The following is a 17331-nucleotide window of genomic DNA, read 5'->3' on the forward strand; positions in this document are numbered from 1 at the left end:
CTAGATTAAATCTAGAAAGCCCAAGGATCATTTATTATGAAGAGTGCCAGAGCTATTTTTGAGTGGAAGGCCTTCAAACAATCAGTCCAATTTTCTGCAGAAGCAAAACTGGAAAACTGGACCTGTAAGAGGTCCAGCAGCGTTTCCGGCCCGACCACTATACCAAAATCTCTGAAATTTTACCAGGATGATCTACACTCATATTGGAACATTTGTTATGAAGAAGTCGCGGTCAAAATCTTAATTCTTGATGGAGATATAGTTGAAGGAATAAAGGAGCCGAAAGTGCTTCCTTATCTCCAAAATTCATCATTCCTTATCTCCAATTATGCTTCCTTATCTCCAAAACTCATCATTCCTTAGCTCCACTATCATTTGTTTAAGGCCAACCACTTTGGCATGGTAGCCTATAAATAGAGGTTACAAAGAAACACTTCAACACACAATTCATCAACAACAATCTCTAAGATTATCCAAGCCTCTCTAGAGCAACCCTCTCCTTCTCTTACCGGTAGTAACACTCCAGTCCTAGTCTCCTCAAGAGCCGACTGTCAGTGATACCAAACCTTCCAGCCAAGCTAAAGTCACGCTTTAGCAAGTTCTCCTCACTTCCTAGTAGTTCTCGCTCTGCTCGATCTACAACATCGAGTATCGATTGTGATTTTGAAGAAGCTCAGCAAAAGTCCTCGCCATGAGGCACAAAGAATCCCACGACGAGGTTGGTGCTCTCCTCGTCCACAATTGCTTGAAAGAAGTCAGGTCAAAGGACACCCCCGACGACCGCACCCGAACGGTGCTGGCACGCCCGCGCAAGAAAAGAGACTGTTGACCAGCTCAAGGAAAATTGGAGCCAAACATTTTGGCACGCCCAGTGGGACATACTGTGAGCTGTAAATCACACCACTATTAAGAAGTTGAGGTTAGTAAGGGGTTGTGAATCATAACGGAATAGGTGAAGTCTCTTTTGTTAATATTGACCTAAACTCCTTATTGGTGCGTAGTTCAGGTCCCTTAAGGTTAAGGGCGGTTTTTATTAACACTTGTTGAACTGTCTTCACACTTATGATCTTTCTCATCTTAGTAAGTATAGCCTATGTGAAATGGTGTCTAGAAAGGGGACAACGTTCATAACAGGTTATTGAATCCAGAAGTGCGTACAAATGAGCCTAAACCACTATGTGGGAGTAGTTCATGCCAAAATGGATTCTGCCTCTTTTGTTCGCCCTCCCCCACCTGGCCATTTCAATAAGGTTGCCCAAAGGATTTGAAAGAAAGTTTGTGTCTAGGCGACTATACTTGGGCCGCACGTCTAAACCTTGATTCACAGTGTCTTATTGAATTCAGCTACTTTCAATTCAGACTTCCAGAAGCCATTGGGCAGTCAAGCGCAAACCCTTATCAAAAGGTTTACGTTAACTGCCCGAAACATAAGACCTCCAGTTACAGACCGCACTCGCGTGCAGACTGTCGTGGTCTTTCCGAAGAACAAGTAATCAAAAGATTTTCTCCCCACCCTCCATCGACAGAGATGTCATTTGAACGAGGAGGAAATCAACATCCTACTACTGAAGGCTAGAAAGTTCCCGCCACCCAGCCTAATCAGGCTGGCGATACGTCTAGCATTACCCAGGTAGCCGCGAGCGCAGTTACAACTATTGACTTTATGCCTATTCTCGTTCCAGAAAATGCGACCATAGAAGAGCGGCTTAATATCCTTCAACATAATTCTGCTGCATACCATGAGAAGATGGAAAAAGCCCTTGCGGAGGACCGTCGACGGCTTGATGAGTTCACGATCTCGGTCAAGAGGCTTGAGCTAGGGGCACAACAAACACAAGGGAAATTGGATGGCATGAACCAAAAAATGCAGAAGAACCACGAAGAGCTGTTGGTCGCAAGCAAACACATCGCTTCAGAAGTCACGACGATTCGCAAAGAAGGATCCAACGTCGCGACCCAGGTGGCCATGCAGAAGGATGACCTCGATCAGGCCAAAGAGGTTCTACATAAAACACTGGGAGATCTAGCACCATTCTAGGTTCTCTAGGTCAGTCTCCCATATCTGGCAAGTACATACCACCAAATGCTCGAGAAAAAGCAAGCGGCGGCAGTACGGCCACATCCGCTACTGCCGCATCAGTCAGAGGTAAAGAGACTACTCTGGCAACGGGTGGGAAGAACAACACCGCGTCATCAGTCACGCAAGGGACCAGGACTTTGAAAATCAATGAAGGGGCCTTTGTTGATCATAGCCCGTTTCCCCAATATGACAGCGACGGAGTTGAATACGTGCACCACGATCCACCTCTAGCAAACCATTATGGTACCGACCGGGTTGAAAGTCCAGCGAAGGTCACCGCAGCCACAAAGGGTCAGCCAGCAGTGGGTTTTACGTCACAGACGTCAACCCGACACAAAATGACCCATGGAGGCGGCGTATCTTTGGTTAATCAGGCTTCACAGGCCCCACCGCTGATCTGGCCAGTTGATGATACAGTGGTTCACCCACCTCCTCCTGATCCAAGATATGTAAGGAGAGAGGAGGTAGAAGCAATGATCAGGGCCGCGAACCAAAGGCCTAACCTGGAGGAGGCCTACCAGGGGCCCTTCCCACCGCATATGACATAGACACCTTATCCTAGGGGATATAAGAACATTACGTTCTTTACTTTCTCGGGAGAGGAAGTTGAAAATGTCGCGGCCCATTTGGTTAGGTTTCGAGTACAGTGTGGCCAGTACCAGAACGACGACAATCTGAAGTGTAACATCTTCGCTACTTCTTTATCGGGGTCTGCCTTCACATGGTTCACTAAGCTGCAACCGGGATCAGTTGCGAGTTGGCCCGCGATGGAGAAGCTGTTCAAGGAAACCTTCGGGACTATCGACCCGGAAGTAGATCTGGCTTCACTCACTCAGATGGCTCAGCAGCCAACTGAATCCGCTGTCATGTACCTTCAGCGCTTTCAGATCCAGAAAGGAAAGTTGAACGTGATTCTGCCGGAGAAAGAACTGGTGAAGTTGGCAATCAAAGGCTTAGAGCCCCGCCAACGCAAAAAACAGCATGGAAGCATGTTCAATTCCATGGGGGAACTGATCACAGAAGTAGGAAGTTTCGAGCACTTGCTCAGGGAGATGGACGCTATGAAAAACGCCTCGAAGGGGACATACATCCCAGGGAAACGCCGAACAGTGGCTGCGCTCAGCCATCAATCCAGTTCCTTTGATCCTTACTACAAGAGTGAGGAATCTAGTACAGCAGAGGCTGATGAGTCTGAAGAAGACGAGATAGCTGCCCTGGAACTCACTGGAAAAAAGGCTTCAACGCTAAAGCAACTGAAGCTGTACAAAGAGCCGGTGAAGCTCAAGTCGGTGGTTTTCACCAAACCAGAGTTCACAAGTTATACTTACGACGCGAACAAAGTGCATGAAATCTTGGATTAAATGATCACCGCGAAGATGGTGAAAACCGACTTCGGTCCATTTCCCAAACCAGAGCAGCTAAGGGGGAAGAAATACTGCAAACTCCATAATATGTGGAATCATAATACATCCGATTGTGTTAAGCTGAAGGATCAGATCCAAATCTGGTTAAATAACGGTAGTTTGCAAGTAGAGGCGCCGACAACAGCAGCAGCGTTGGTGGACCTAGATCCCTTCCCAGATACCGGCATCAACATGGTGGACGTGGCATGGGGTGAAAAAGATCAGCAGAATCAAAATCCAGACCACGCGGCTAAGGATTTGAAAAGGGTTGGAGACAAAGTCGTGAAGCGGGAATCCAAGACTCGTTTACCCATCGTCCTATGCTCGCGGTGCAAGGAAGAATGTGACACTCAAGCTCTGCATGAGGAAACATCCCAGACTGTCCGCTTTGGATCTCTGCCGCCAATACGGTTAGTATCATCCTCTAGAAACTTCCAACCATGCAGCCCAAGAGTACACAGTGGTTCAGAAACTCCTTCTCCAAGGGACTCAAACTTATTCAAAGTTGAAGACCGCGAGGGAAGAAGGGCAAGTAGATAAGCGGTAAGGGGTTTTAACCAGACCTTACATTCCGCCAGTGTCGACGTCCTCCATCAAAGAAGGGAGATGGTATACACAGAAGAAGGGCAAGGCGGTGGAGATGAGCTCTTTAAGGAAGAGAAAACTCCAGTGGAGGTTTGGAGAAGCAAAGTGAACCTTGGAAGCACTAGATCAAGGACTGATCAAACCATCGCAATTACTGAAACCTCTAGAAGAGTATCAGAGACAATTGGAGGCATTGGCCTCCAAGAGATTCGTTTCCCCGCAAGTTCAGAAATAGCAGCCCAAAGTATCGCACAAAGAGCAAAAGCCACGTGCCCCCAAGAGCAGCGCTCAGGAGAAGTCCCTAGTTCCCGCGAGGCAAGAACCGCCACCAGCTCGTAAAGTCAATGTTTGGCGGAGAGTATCTCGCGAAGGAAGAAATAGCGAGCCTTCCATCTTTGACATGCTGGGGGACAAAGACAATCGGTCCTATGACAAGCGGATGCGGGGAAGGAGTTACAGCGAAGGAGAGTTGGTTTGGAAAGCAGTTCTCCCGCTTGGAGAAAAATTAGATGGTCGCGGCAAATGGACTCCAAGATGGGAAGGCCCGTACATCATCTATAAAATCTTAGAGAAAGGAGCTTTTCATCTCAAGGACCTGGATGGAGATGTCCATCATAACCCTATCAATGGGAGATACTTGAAGAAAGACTTTCCCAATGTCTGGGACTCGGAGGAGTCGTAGACAGTAACCGCGCATAAGACATGGGGGACAATTCTAGTGTTCCTACACTCGCAAAGCCCATTCATGAAGGCCTGTTTTTGAGGCCCATAATCATTTCTTCACTATGTCTAGCAACACTATACAATACTAAGCCTAAATCCTAAATTTTTACAGCTTTGTATATGAATATTCAAGCTATTTTATTTAAAAAAAAAAAAATACTAAGCCCATTTAGCCTAAAAAAAAAAAAATTCGTTAACTTTGTTTTAGGTTTTATATTCATATTTCGGTTTTTGTTTATCTTTGTTTTTTATTTCGTTGGTTGTTTGTTTATTATTAGAGTCAAAATGAATTTTGGGTAAATATCTTCTTCATCGTAGGCGCATCCAATGGGATGTGATGTCTAAGGTCTAGTTTGGATACGAGAAGTGCTGACAAAGTGTCTCGTCCCCTGTCAATCAAGTGAGCTGAGCTCTGCCAAAATTGTTCCTCTCTTCACCTGGTCATGTTCCAAAGGAGTTACCGAAAGGAGAAGAGAAATATCCCTAAGTCCAAAACGTTTTTTCTTGTATGTTGTGTCACTTTATGTGTTGTTCTTGTTTTTATTTTGTTTTGAGTCTTAGGATGCCCTTTCAACTGTCTATGATGAGTTTATATCTCCAAAATTATGGCTAAAAAAAAAAAAGAAAAAAAAGAAGAAAAAGAAGTCATAAATACAACTCTTAGGGGGCAATTCTAAGTGTTCCTACACTCGCGAAGCTACTAAGCCGAGTCAGCAGCTCCAGAAACTTTTTCCAGCTTTGCCCTCGCAGGAAAGGCTGAGCTCAAGGGAAGTGTGAGAGCCACCACCGTGACCGCCACCTCCATTGGAAGTAGTCTTCATGTTGCCAAAGATGTCCTCACCATGCACGGGAAACAGTGAAAGGGTTTCAATCTCCTGGTGATCTTCTCCTCTTTGTTCCATGAAAGTTTGTTCTACATTAATGTCAAAGAAAGTAGAACTAGTTCCCCCTCCAGCTGAGATTGAACAATCCCTAGCACTCTTCTCCATGTTCATGGATCCATAACCACCATAGTTCCCCATCTGCCCGTTAAAAGCAATCATCACACCAGCAGAAGAAGCAGAAGCAGGTGCAGAAGATCCAAAGTTAATATACTGATCCTCATGTTTCTAATTGGTAACATTGTCATCACCAACAAGCCCTGATCTTTGCATGGGCACATGAACATCCGAAGTGGACCTCTTCTTCTGCTTCTCCCGAGCCCTTTGGTTCACGAACCAATAATAAACGTTCTTGAACTTGATCTTGCCGTACCATTTCAGCTGGAGACAGATCCTCTGAATCTGCTCTATAGTTGGGGACCTAACTCCCTTGTTGTAGAAAAGCTCCTTGAGGCTAGGATTCTTATATGATCTGTAGTGGGAATCCACCTAGTACTGCTCTTCCTGCGAAGCATGTTAGCACTACTCCTGGCTGCTTTGTTACTTCCTCCATCCTCTGTTGGATGCCGGTTTTGTGGTTCCATTGGTGATGGATTGAGAGAATGCAAGAATTGAAGAGTGATGATGATGAGTAATTAAGAAAGATTGCTGTTAGAAATATTCGAGTTGATGAAATGCTTTTGGGATTGGAAATTTGGGTTTATAATGTGGAGGAAGATATAGGCATGCAAATATCCACCCTGGGATGAAGCTCAATTTCAAAACCGATGTCAGTAAATAGAGATTAGTGATTCCAAATCTCGGGAAAAAAGGGACTAGCAGCATGTGAGGAGCGGTTTTTGAGGAGTGAGCTATTATTAGAGGATTAATAGCATGTGAGGAGACCGAACGGTTTTCGAGGAGGTAACTGTTCTATTCACGAGATTACTTTTTCACGACCATTGTTTTTCAACGAGTGATTAGTGCCTTAAATCTCGCAAAAGAAGGAATTATTGGCGCTAAGAGTTTTGAGTTGGGAGCAAGCAAGTGGATCCAAAAGATACATATTCTCTCAAAACCCTCGCCGCAAGGCTCTTTTTGATGCGGAACATATTTTAAAAGTTCATATTATTTTCAATATACAACTATGTGGGCCTATATTTGGGGCCTTGCGAGACACAATTATTGGCTTCTCACGGATATTTGGATATCAGGATAAGAAAATATTTTTATATTCATAAAGTGGCTTTGCGGCCAAAAGCAGTACATTCATTACAAAGCCAAAAGTGGCTAGAATACAAAACAGGAATCTTCGGATATCTTCTGAATCTTTTCTCAAGTGGAAGCAGCTATGGAATCCAACGTCGGGTTGAGCCACACCATTATCTCAAGGAGGGGCAGACTTCAGGGAAGGAAAAAGAGGAGTAACGGAGCCCCCGCGCCCCCTTTACATGGAAGCGGCAGAGGAATACAACATAGGCTTGGCCAACACCATTATCCATGAGAAGGGGAGACTCTAGTGAAAGAAAATGGAGCCTCCAAGCCCCCTTAATTGGAAGCAGCTATGGAATCCAACGTCGGGTTGAGCCGCCCCATTATCTCCGAGAGGGGCAGAGAGTGAAGGAACCGAATATCAGCTTGAGTCTCTGCACCCCCTCTAGCCATGGTAACCACCATTAGTTGGACGTGAAGTATAGGAACAGCCATTCTGTAGCTTGAACCTATTCCTTCAAAGAGTCCATCCCTTCTCATCCCTCCAAGATTCTATCAAGAAGAGAAAGGGGGAGATGGAGGTGAGAACCAAAGCCCCTTCCATCTGGAGGGCACAACACGGGCCGGGTCCAGAAGGAAGGAAACAGAGGAGGAAAGACGAACCTTAGAGTGGTTGTCCTCCCTTTCTCCGTTTCGCTCAGCGTGTGGGATTCTAACAAAGATGATCTCGCATGATCGTGGATCCCACACTCGGAGCCCCCTCGCGTTTCTAAACCAATCTGAAGCCTGGCATTGTTGTTGCAGAATTCCAGAAGGACGAAACAAGGGGTTGCCTAAGATTACGCCATAAGGCCTAACCCAGGCTTAAGATTACGCCATAAAGCCTAAAATTTAGAGGCTAAAGGTCATTTCATGAGGGGAAGATTTGTGAAGAAGGAGAAAAAGAAGCAAGGACTGAAAGGCCATTTCTTGAATATTTCAGAAAAGTTGTTGTGAGTATTCCCTTCCCGAAATACAACTATTTATATGGACTTCAGGCAAATCCCCACCCTTGGATGAAGCTCAATTTCAAAACCGATGTCAGTAAATCGAGATTAGTGATTCCAAATCTCGGGAAAAAAGGGACTAGCAGCATGTGAGGAGCGGTTTTTGAGGAGTTAGCTATTATTAGAGGACTAGTAGCATGTGAGGAGACCGAACGGTTTTCGAGGAGGTAACTGTTCTATTCACGAGATTTTTTTCACGACCGTTGTTTTTTAACGAGTGATTAATGCCTTAAATCTCGGAAAAGAAAGGATTATTGGCATGTGAGGAGACCGAACGGTTTTCGAGGGGGCCTACAGAGATTGGCCCACAAAGCTCAATTTCAAGCAAAGTTCCTCCACGCGGAGGTTCGCCGCAATAGCACTAGCTTCGGCCTGAGTGGCCCGTTCTCTGAGACGGGCCAGGTTGCGGCCCATTTCTTCAGAAGCAGCCAAAGGTTCATCGAGTTGGGCTTCTTCTGCAGCAATCGCATTCTCAACAAAGGCTAAACCGGCATGGAGGTCCTCGATCCGAAATTTGAAGTCGGACCTTTGGATTTGTAGTTCCCGCAGGCAGATGGCTCGCTCATTTAAAATACCGCGAGAGATGTCCATTTCTCGAGAGAGGCTATTCAAAGCTTTTTGAGCGTCGTGAGCCTGGGCGTTCGCGGCCGGTTGACGTTGGCGGGCCTCACCAAGTTCATTCAGTAGATCGTCAATGGCACTAAATTGCTGCAGGGTCAATGCCTTATCCTAGCAAAGATACCTTAGGGCTTCCAAGACTCGCGGGAGGATGTCAGTCTCCAATACTTGAGGACCCAGATGTTCGTGAAGCACCATCTTAGCCTCATCCACAGCAGAAGGAGGAGTTACCTCTAACACTCTCATCAGTCTCTCGAATCTGGTGGGAGGAGAAGGAGCGGCGGAGGCGCCACAGGATCACGAACCACCAATGCAAAAGGGTGGACAACTTCCTCAGTTTCTTCATCTTCAATAGGTTGGTCTGTCCCTTCAGCCGCGGGAGAATCTGGAAACTCAACTCGCGGCTCACCATGGGCAAGTGGAGCAGATTCAAGCACAGAGCCCTCAGCTTCGACGGTTGTCTCATTTGTTCGCGAGACTTAGAGGGCACCACCACCGTCAGTATCATTTTCCATCTCTGGGGCGACTGTCCTGCCGATAGGACCCTCAGCATTTGTAGCCACCTCCTCGGTACAAACAGAATCCTGGTCAGATTCAGAAAGTCAGAGAGTGGGGTTGGATCAAAAAGGGAAATGGAAAGCATTGGCCAACAATGGCTTACCTCTCGAGTTGTCGGGTAATATCAGGTACGTGGTCACCAAGAGGAAGAGGCCTCACCTCATTCACCTCTTGGACCTCTAGTGCCGCGAGAATCTCTGTCGTCATCAGTTCCTCATAAGCGGCAGAATCCTCAGAGTGACTTTCCACGCTTTCATGCTCCGAGGAGTCGTCATCGGAGATCGTTATTAGAATGGTAGGACCTTGCAGATGCTCTGTAGATGTGGGAGACGGAAGAGGTGCCACGGGATTAGTTGATGCTTGAACTAGCGAGAGAGTTGGCTTTTCTGCAGCGGCTGAGGATATAGCCTCGCTCAGGAGAGAGGGATCTGTGGTCCTCTGACGGACCTGTCAAAAGATACATAATGAAGATCCTGCCCAGATTCTAAAATTTAAATAAAATAAAACAGGGCCAGAGCTTACCAGCCGCATTGACAGAGGCTCGTCATCCTCAAAGTCCTCTTCAGCGATTTGGGCGCGACCGCGTTTGCGAGTATGAGCAGCAATTACCTGCACAGAAGAGGAATCACAACTCAGAAAATAGAAGGGGTCTGGAAAGCCAAATGTGCAAAGTCAGAATTAGTCTGGGGCAGTTTACCTCAGCAAGGCTCACATCGTCATCATCAGAGGACTCCCCCTCAGGAGGCTCCTCGGCTACTGCCTTCTGTTTCCCGGCCTGAGTAGAGGCTGCCCTGCTCCGGGTGGTACGCTAAAAATAAAACAAATGCACTTAGAAATAAGGATTGATACTCAAGCCAAGGAAAAGAAATGGTGAGGGAAGTTGGAAACTTACTGATGCCCCATGTTCACGAATCTGTATTCCCTGTTGTGCTTGCCGCGAGGGTCTTTGCGGCTGCGGGGGCGGAACAGGTTGATGTTACGGAGGAGCAGGAACAGGAGGCGGAGCCTCGCCAGCATAATATTGTTGAAGGATTTCGCTGTCCACGGCAAAGGGATGTTCCAAGTCGCGGAAAAGGATGGCGAAAAGGTCACGGTTATTCATGGTCCAACAGTTGACATACACTTCTTTCCACCAATCAGCATAGTCATCATCGACATCGTTGAGGGGGTATAGCGCTCTGACCCAAGGGGGAATCACTATCAAAGTAAACTGACTCTGAAAGGGGGCAGACCCAAGCGGAGCTAATCTCCGCCAAGAGGTGTAGTAATTGGCAGAATCAACCAGAGGCCAGGGTACCAACTGGGCCAACCCAAATTGATGAGGAAAGTGATTGGGTGCATAAAGTTTGTAACTTAGTTCATCCGTGGCCAATTGAATGTTGGAGCAAGAAATAGTGCGGCGAAACATCATCATAGCCTCTTCGCGATGACCCGGGCGAGGAAGAAACCCATTTGCCAATATCGCGGGGAATCTTCTATTTACCACCAACTTCACATCCGGCATCTCATCCAGAAGATACAAAAACGAGAAACACCAGGAAAATGCCGGAGATTCATACATTCCCTCGCGGCAGAGCCATCGGCCCAACAGAACGTCATTTGGAGGCACTGCTGGCACGTCTGGTCAGCGAAAATGGGGGAAATAAGTCTGGAGCCAGAAATCCAGAATCCAGAAGGGGCCTGAGGATTGGACTTCGAATGGATGCATATCGACTTGATAAAGGGCTCGATAAAGCAAACCCAGAACCGGTTGACCAAGGCCAACGACTGTGCCATTATAAAGAGCAGTGGCCAAAGAGGACCAAGTGCCAGTTGGTTTACCAGCAAAAGTATAGAAAATAAACTTACAGAGCCACCACTCGAGGAAGGCAATTAACCCGGTTTCATCATGATGTCCGCGGTAGTACTTTCGCCAAGACAGGTAAGATCTGCTATGAATGTTGCGACCAGTCTAAGTCATCTGCAGCGGGAATTTCTCATCATCAAATTGGCCTTGAACATACGGTGCCGCGTGGATGGGTAGGCCCGTGATAACGAGAATATCCAATAAGGAAATACTCATCTGCCCAAAGCGGAAATCAAAAGTGTTGCTGGCGGTGTTCCAGAAGCAAAAGGCCGCGGCGAGAGGAGAGCGATTAAGGCCGCCGGGAATTTGAAGACACAAGTCAATAGCATCCGCAATGCCTACTGCATGCCAGCGGGCACGAACCTCATTGTACCAGGCTACATCAGGAGGTTGGATTGAGGGCCAGAAACCAATTTTGACTCTATGATGTTTCTGGCCCCAACCTCCAAGATCGCACTACTAGAAATCTGTTCATAGACATCGCATGTTTTAAATCGGTCAGACTTGCACACGATGTAAAAAAGTAATCTAACATCGTTTTACGAAAATACCGATTTAAATGTATATCATTAACATCGGGTCTTAAAATGACCGGTGTTAAAAGTTTTGTTTGAAAATTGCGGGAACCTACTTTTGCAAAAAGCGCTAAGTCTTTTAAGTGAAATGAAGGAGCGGGGACTAAAACTTAAAACTTTCACACTTAGAAAAATTAAAGCCCGATCCCAAAACTGAAACAGAAAACCCTAATCATAGTCTCGCTCGACTCCTTCATTCTGAACTCACCCCAAACTGGAGCTCCTCCCAAACTCGACCTCCATTCTGGACCCTAAGCTCACTCGAACTCGCCGCCATTGCTTCCTTCATCTACGTCCTCTCTCCCTCTCTAGTTTCACAGCTAGCTAACTCACACAAATCGAGCCATGGCTCCTCCCAGTCTTCTCGGTCCTCCCGAGCTCCACAAACCCTCACCCACCACCACCGCTCCGCCGCCACCCGAACCCGAATCCAAACCCCAAGGCCTGGAACTGGAAAGTCCGACAAGGAAGGCTTCCATATGGCGGCGTTTTGGCTCCACAAGCACCACCCCAAAACTCGCCTGCAACCTCGCGTCCTTCTCCGAGATCGGTTACTTGAAGGACCTGCCGGAGATCGTGTACCGGCTTCTGGAGGGCGAGGACGTGAGGAAGAAACAGAAGGCGGAGTGGCGGGAGAGGAAATGCGCCGGAGGCAGGAAGCGACGGGAATCCGGATCCGACGGCGAAACCGGGTTGAGCTCCGAGAAGAAGAGAATCAGAAAAAAGAGAGGAAAATGGAGAGAGAAGAAGACGATTCAGTGAGCGAGGTTCTCAGAGATCGATTCAGACTCTCCACCATCTCTATCGCCGATGCCGAAGGTACTAAAATCTTCACACTCACTAATTCGACGGCTTTTGATTTCGTTTCTGGTTTTTCTTTTTCTCAGTTTTCAATTCTAGTTCTCCAAGCAGCGAAGAGAAGCGGCATGGAGATATCGGAACCCGTGGTGGCTTGCATTTCCGACTTGGCCTTCAAATTTACTGGTATTTTACGTAAGCTTTGCTGGTTTGCTTTGAAATTGAGAATCGAAAGTAATTTGGTCATAAATTTTTACAATTCTTATGGCGCATAGCACTGAAATTTACTGAATAGTTAGGTTATTGTGTTTGTGTGATTAAGGCTCCATCTGGAAATGGAATGCCTCTTTAGATTGGGGTTTTTTCTTTGGGAACTTTTTTTTTTTTTTTAATGCTAAAAGAACTATGTGATTACTCGTTAGGAATTGGATCTAATTAATGGAACCCCAATTGGTCCAACCGGCCTCCACACTATGTTCTTTGTTTCTGGGTTTGCAGATTCCGCGTACTTCCTGCTCTCTCTCTCCGTCTCTTTTGATTTTTATTTCTTTTTAGAGTCTCTTAAAAATTTTGTTCAAGATCTAAGAATTCACTTGTTTGTGATTGTTAGTGACACTGATATTGTTCTTTGTTTGATTTGAATTGACTGGGTTTACTCAGGTCTCTTTGCTTTGGAGACATGGAGCAATAAGCAATGCCAAGCATTCCCCAAATTGCAAGTAACCGAAATTTCAAAGCTTTCGTCTTCGGATTTGATCTCAATCAGTAGAGAATTAGGCATTTGATTTTTCAATTCTGGCCGCGAAATGGTGGACTGGAAAGAGAAGATAAGGTCTCTTTGAACCTGACGGAGGAGATTCTCCAAAGCATGGAAGTTGGGCTGGCTTTCAGGGACTACGTAATGGCTCTGTCTCTCTCTGTTTCTGATTGCTTTTAGCTCAATTGAATCAAAACCCTAATCTTTTTAACTTGGTGAATTTGAAAGTGAAAAAGTAATTGTTTTTTTTACAGAATGGTAGAATCAGTTCGTTGGATTTTCTCAAGGCTTCGAGTTATGTAGTGACTGCTAGTGATGATGAGTCTATTTGCTTGTATGATGTCTCCACTGCAGCGTAAGGTATAAGCCCTTTTCTTGTTGATTTGAAAAATGTAGACTTGTTTAGGATTTAGGATTTAGGGTTTAAGGTTTACTCTTTTATTTGTATTTAACAGGTGCTTGAAGACCATTAACAGCAAAAAGTATGGGGTTGATTTGGTTTGCTTCACTTATCTTCAATGTTTTCATTTGGGCGAAAATTATTGTATGGATCTGTTGAAGTATGATTGTTTTTGTAGAGTTTGAGAAGCGCAAGTTTCTGGGTGGCTTTAAGAACAGTGGGTTTGTGGAGAAAGTCAATTCCAGCTTGGTATGTTCTCTCTTGCTTTCTTCCAATCTTTGTACCACTTGAATTTGTGAGCTATGCAATTTTGGTTTTAATTGCTTTATTCTAGTCTCTGTATGTTCACCTTGTCTTGGCTGAAATGTTCTTGCATATAGAAGGATTGGGCATTTGTTCTAGATAGAAAAACGAAGAGAAAAACAAAGTCATACTAATCGATACACAGTATTTGCGGTGCTTACTAGTAAGCAGTGAGAGTGAAAGAGTTTGATTCAACTCGGTGGGTGCTCGACTCCAACCAGCTTGGTAAGCGTCTCTCTATCCTCAATCTGTTTGAACTCTAACTCCGTATTCAGATTTCATAAAGCCCTTGTGATTATCATTTTGTTTTTCTCTTTCTTGTCTTGATTCTGGGTTGGGGCAGATGGGTTTTGCTCTGCTGGGTTTGGAGCTAGTGTTCCTTATGGGTTTTTAATCTTTCGTAATCACTTTCTCACACTTCAGAATTGCTTTTATATTACGTATGAATTTCTGGATTTTTAACAACATTGAAGCTATTTTTGTTACTGTAGGAACTTTGAGGAAAGAGAAATGTCCAGGTTTCGATCACTGTTGCAGGCAACCAAGAAAGGTATCATAGCTGCTTCTTGGAGTTGTTGTGATAGTTTTTTTCTCTCTCTTTTCCGTTTCTTTTCTATGTGATAGCTTCTCTGAGGGTTTGTATAATTGGCTAGTATGTGATGTTTCATTGTTATATCAAGAATCAGTTCAAATTGTATAATGAATTTCCATTGTTGTTTTATTCAGTTTATCTCCCTGATACTCTCTCTCTCTCTCTCTCTCTCTATATATATATATATATATATATATATATATATATATATATATATATATCAAAAACATGGAAGCAGAGGTGCAATCATTAGAAGAGCTTTCAAAGCAGCTATTCCTACTTTTCAAATTTTCAAATAGGATAAAGATGCATGCTTTTCTCCTACTTTGAGTGTATATGCTTACAGATGTTAAGTAGCTTCCTATAGTGATGCCATTTGTGCATATGTATATTCAGGGAACTAGCAAAGGATTTCGTTGTTGCTGGCACTGCATCAGCGTGCGTATATGGTGCTTGTGAGGCGATGTTCAAGCCTGACATGGTTTGTTTCTGCACTCAACTAATCAAGATTCGTTATTTGAACTGCTTGTATTTTTCTGTATATCAGGTTTTTTAGTTTTAGATACTTTAGACCATCATATATGTTCAATACAAGTAACTGTCAATAACTTGGCTACTCCAGAAATGTCATAGTGCCAATCGTAATTTATACTTGGATTTTTTATTTAACTTTGAGTTATTTATTTACTTTTGGAATTTTGTACGCTATGGTGGGAATTCTTATCTCTTTGATCTGAATACATTATAATTCCCATTGGCTCAGGATGCTGGACTTTTTTTACCTATACATGGTTCTGCTCCTGATATTGCTGGACAGGTTGGTTTTCCTGCACATCAAATTATCTTGCTCTTGGAGTACAATGCGATTTAAATATGAAACGGTCCAATATGCTGGATAAGGCTTTTGCCTTTAGCAATGGTTCTCAGTGCTGCTATGCTATGCTTTCAATGCCTCTTTTTTCTTTTTTGGTTTTGCTTGATATTTGTCTGAGGGTTTGTAAATGTTTATTTTGCTTGAACTTGACAGATCAAAGTTTCAAACTTTGCACTTATTAGTGCATTTATGACAGAGTTGGAAGCTGAACACCTGTTATCCAGGTTTATATGTGATCCTTTTATTGGAAATTCTACATGATTTTCAGATTATTTGAGTACTTATTTTATCAAGTGTTGTTGGACAGATTTCAGTCTAGATTGTGTTCAGATGCTCATCAATAATATCTACATTTGTAGGATTTTGATGTATGCTGCAGATAAGTGACACATGACCTTGTTTCTGCAATTTGTATGCAGAACGTTAGAGTCAACTAGCTGTCAGTTTGCTGATCAGGTGGAAGCAACATTAGTTAACAAAGGAGCCAGAGTAATATCCGAAGAATCAACCTGTTGGTGTTGTGCTTATGCGGGCGTGGCTGGCCAGGGATAGCCAATACATGGGAACCCTTGGAGAATCTCCAATCTGTCTCTGATGTTATAGAAGCATTTAAAAAAAGGTATTATTTTGTTTCTGTTTCTGTTTTACGTTCCAGTTACTTCCAAGTCTTTATATTGCTAGTGTTGGCCTCTATAGATAGTCCATGGGTTTCCACACTAATTATCTTCATTAGCTTGTTTACCCAATCACTGTGCCTTGTGTGTTGTTTATATATTTCTAGTGGGCGGTAAAGACGTGGAAATCATATAGCCAAAATCAAATTGACGAGGTGCGCATTGAAGTGGCTGATTATATGCAGAGTTTGATGTAGGACTGTGACTGCCAAGATGTTTTTTGAGTAAGGCTAGCTAGTTTTGGCTTTGAAGCAAATCTTGGTGTGGAACTTTTGTACATTGTTGCTCATATGTTTCCAAGCTAGCTTTTGTAAGTTTAGGGGTTTATTTTATGAATTATGTTGAATCATGAATTTGGAAAGAAAATTAATGGAAAGCCCCTAATTTTGGATGATGAGAAATGCAATTTTTTTCCCTGCAATAGCTAAATGCAAACTTTTCACATCATGCTTGTCAAAATGAAGTGAAGTATATTAAAGCATAATAAAACAGTAATGCCAAGGAAAACGAAGTCAGTTGAGAGATTAGAAATCAATATCAAAAATGAAATCGATGTCCTATGATTATCAATATATCGAATTGTAACTCAAAACCGATGTAATCAAAACTACTGCACATCGATTTCTAATCACCAAACCGTAATCTATTATGAACATACAAATCACCTACCATGGAGCAAACCGATGTGTGGTCAAAAGGTGAACATCAGTTTTACGAACAAACAATACTCATGGGAACTGATGTCTACAAGTGTACCGGACATCGCTTCTGGAATAGAAATCGATGCAAATGTTCAAGTAGGTATTGTTCGACATATACTTTTTTAAGCATAAAATGTGAAAATATGAAGAATTAGACATACCTAACATACAAAAATATGATGATTATAACGATTATACATCGATTTGTTTTTTAGAATCGATGTTGGTTGTTGTCTGGGACATCGGTTGAAAACGCGCTTATACTGATGTCTATACTTTTCTCTACACCCACTAAGACATCGGTCGAAAATTAGTTTAACATCGGTCCAGAACCGATGTCTATGAACAAAATTCTAGTAGTGTCGGTAGGAGACCGGAGAAGAGCCGGGATGGGACGGCGGATGGGAAGCCCATAATAGGCCATAGCATCATCTGGCAAACGATCGCAAGGTGTGGGACCCAGACTCGCTTGACTATCGCGCCACCAAAGCCCATCAGTCGACTTCTTTCCTCTCCGGTCTGACTTCTACATCGAACACTCATGTTAGTCCGCCAGGTGAATGCGGCTTTCTCAATGATTTCATCTGCCTGATCGATAACGAATGGTTTCTTGGATGCCATTTCTAGGTCACAAGGAACACTTCTCCATTACACCTTGATTTATGGCTCAGATATTTTTGGAGATTAATTTATTAGTTGGGCCAGTGAGTGGCCCTAGTTGATAAT

The 17331-nt window shown here is 44.1% G+C and overlaps 1 long non-coding RNA gene across 2 annotated transcripts; it reads left to right on the plus strand.

Moving 5' to 3' along the window:
• Window positions 1-11654: 11654 nt before the first annotated feature.
• LOC133735818 (uncharacterized) lies at window positions 11655-13572 on the plus strand. 2 transcript variants are annotated; one of them, XR_009859271.1, is made up of 5 exons: window positions 11655-12325; window positions 12394-12490; window positions 12965-13202; window positions 13316-13421; window positions 13517-13572. It is a non-coding gene; the product is annotated as an uncharacterized LOC133735818 (long non-coding RNA). The 2 variants fall into 2 exon arrangements; XR_009859270.1 differs by having other exon boundaries at window positions 12419-12490.
• The last annotated feature ends 3759 nt before the right edge of the window (window positions 13573-17331 follow it).

This window comes from Rosa rugosa, chromosome 3 (genome assembly GCF_958449725.1).
Source record: "Rosa rugosa chromosome 3, drRosRugo1.1, whole genome shotgun sequence".
Lineage (NCBI taxonomy): Eukaryota > Viridiplantae > Streptophyta > Magnoliopsida > Rosales > Rosaceae > Rosa > Rosa rugosa.